A 3,116-nucleotide genomic window follows, 5' to 3' on the forward strand; every position below is an offset into this window, starting at 1 on the left:
CTGCACTGGTTGACTGTTTGTTCCTTCCCTATGTTCCAATATATTGATTTTATCTCTGGTTTTCTTTCCATCACCACTAATTTCGTATGTATTTTTGTTCATTTCAGTTGGACTAGCCTTCATTCCTTCCCCATCTTGTTTAAGATCCTCAGTTAGGTCTGTAAGCATTTTTATAACGAAAGTTCTGAACTGAGAAGATTTCCTATCTGCTGAGCCATTAGATTAGATATTTGCTGTCTAGTCAGCTGAGTCACCAGGATCTCTATCATCATCTGTGTCATAATGACCATTTTGTGTTTACCTTTGCTTCCTGGGCAGGGTTGTGACACCTCCTATGCTATAGCGGGCTGAACCCCATGCACTCTTTACAATCGGGCAACCCTAATCACCACGCTGTGGTGTTTTTTGCAGGGGAGGGGGTCCAAGGTGGATACCTGCTATTCACTCCCCGCTGAGAGACCAGGAGCCTCCTCTTCTGTCCCCTCCCCCTCTGGGTCTCAAAATCCAAGGCAATGGAGGTCTGCATTCCCCAGCTTTGGAATCGCAAGGTGATGGGTCTGGACTGCAGCTGGGGGTGCTCCCCAGGCACTTCTTGTCTACCCCTCAATACTGGTGTCTGTGCTTACCACTGTCCTGCCACCATCGCTGCTGGCGCTGCGGACAGCACAGCTTGACCTCTCCTCCTCGACTTTGCCCCTCCTAGCTGTCTGGACGAGCACCACTTCTTTATAACTTCATACATCAGACTTCCATTTATTTTCTGGAACTTCTGGTTATTTCTGTTTTTGCAATAGTTCTATTCCTTCTTAGTTGTGGAGGGAAATGGAGCGTGTCAGTCTAGGCCTCCATCTTGGCTGAAAGACTCTTGTGTTTGTTTGCTTCCTGAAATGCTTCATTGATTATGCTGTTACAGTTGTCCCAATTTCTTCTCCTTTTGTTCCCCTCCACCCAGTGACCCCCCTCCCTCCAGTTGTCCATGTCCATTGGTTGTGCATATTGTTCTCAACATCTTCCTGTCTACTCCACTCCCTCCTACTATGCTTCTTAATTCCTGTACCATCTCTCTCCCTTTCCCCCCTTCCCCCTCCCCACTGACTTACCCCTATAATGTCCCCCATACCTATAATTCTTTTCCCACTCTCATTGCCTCCTTAGTTTGCCTTTGTTTTCTTTCCCTAGCTTCTGTTGTTGGTTGTTGTGATACAGTTTTCACTTAATGTTCATAGTTTTGATCCTCCTTCTCCTAAACAAGTCCCTTCATCGTCCATCGTCGGCAGCCGTCCAGCTCGAGAGACGATGGTGTAGCTTCTTAAGAGTTTATCTGCACCGCCGAGAATGGCTGTGCAGTCCAACTCGGGAGTGACACGGTATCTGTCTCCTCCCGTGTTGAATCGACATCTTGTGATGACGCTGGAGTGTCCTCTCCAGTGAAGCTGAAGCTACAGAGCCTGGGCAGGGTGATATGGAGGGTCTGCTTAACATTTCATATAACAGTGGTTTGGATCTGATGAATTTCTTGAGTTTTACTTTGTCCTGGAAGCACTTCTTCTGTCCTTCTATTCTCAATGACAGCTTCTCTGGATAGAGTAATTGTGGTAGTAGGTTTTTGCTTTCATTACTTTGAATATTTCTTGCCAGTGTCTTCTTGCCTGCAGAGTTCCTTTTGAGAAATCAGCTGATAGTCTTATTGGGACCCCTTTGTACATGATTCTTTTCTTCTCTCTTGCTGCTTTTATGATTCCCTGTTTGTCCTTAATTTTTTTAATTATATTTTATTGATTACATTGTTACAATAGTTTCAATTTTTTTCCCCTTTGATACTCTCTGCCCAGCACCCACCTTCCCAGCAATCCTCCCCCCACCCAGTCCATGCCCATGGGTCATGCATACAAGTTCTCTGGCTTCTCCTTTTCCTATTTTATTATTTTTTAAAAATTAATTAATTTTTATAACAATAAAAAATAACAAACCCCGCCTCTCAAACTTAAGACCCTTTAAAATCTTATAGAGGACAATGGGCGATGGTCTCGTGCTCCTCTAGCTGCTTCAAGATGGGCATGGTCATCATTCAGCTTATCCTTGGGCCCAGAAATCCCTAATAAGAGTGGGGGTATGGGGGGGAGGGTGGTCTTTCCATATTGGGAAGAATCTTGCAGACTCCAGGTTGGTTGGCTGTCCCTGGGCAATGGCGTGCTTGGTTTAACAGGCTGGCATCCTTGTTGCATTCTGGGGGCAACAGATTTGGCAGCAGGGTTAAAAGACATCATTCAATTCATAACCACTAGATGACAAAAAACAGGTATTAATTTTTCAATGTTGTGCCAGGCACGTCACACCTGTCCAAATCCATTTTGCCTACTATACTTAGTTTGGACTGAGGGAAATATTTTAGGTTTCCCTCCTCTCAGACCTCTGGGCCCTTTCTGTCCAAGCCATTAGGATAGGAAAAATAAACTAGTTTTAAGGTAAAGCCCACAGACCACTCTATTCTTCACCAACCCAGCCACTTAGTTCAGCCAAACTGTTGAGTCTCAGGAGGCAGCAACGCAGACAGCATTAAGTGAGGCCTATATGTACAGACAATCACTCAGGTAATGTGATCATAGGTTTATGCCCTTTGAAAACAGAAAACATATGTTAATTTATGCAATATAACCCACAAACCAGTCTATAAATCTATAAGACTGTCATGCTTTTTTGGTAACAACCAGAGCCCAAGCATGTCTCCTTTAGGCATGACATTATAGTCAAAGTCTTGGTCAAAAAAAAAACTCTATTAACAACTGGTCTTATCAGTTTCATGCAAAGAACCTTATATCATTAGTTACTTCTTCAGAATGCCAAATTCTGGAGGGATTGGGTAGGGAGAAAAATATACAGTGTAAAGAAAAATCCTTGTCCTTGTAAATTTCACTAGAATTGGATTTCCATTCTTTATATTTTCTTGTTTTCCACCACTATAAATTTTTTTGGTTGTTTGTTTTTCTATTACATTTGTCTCACTTTTTTCCCTATTGCTTCCCCGCACCCTGCCCACCCCTTCTCCCATAGTCAGTCCCCACCTAGTTGTCCATGTCCATGGGTCATTTATACATGTTCTTTGACTAGACCCTTCC

Source organism: Furipterus horrens, unplaced genomic scaffold, assembly GCF_987537825.1.
Source record: "Furipterus horrens unplaced genomic scaffold, mFurHor1.1.pri manual_scaffold_12, whole genome shotgun sequence".
NCBI classification, from domain to species: Eukaryota; Metazoa; Chordata; class Mammalia; order Chiroptera; family Furipteridae; genus Furipterus; species Furipterus horrens.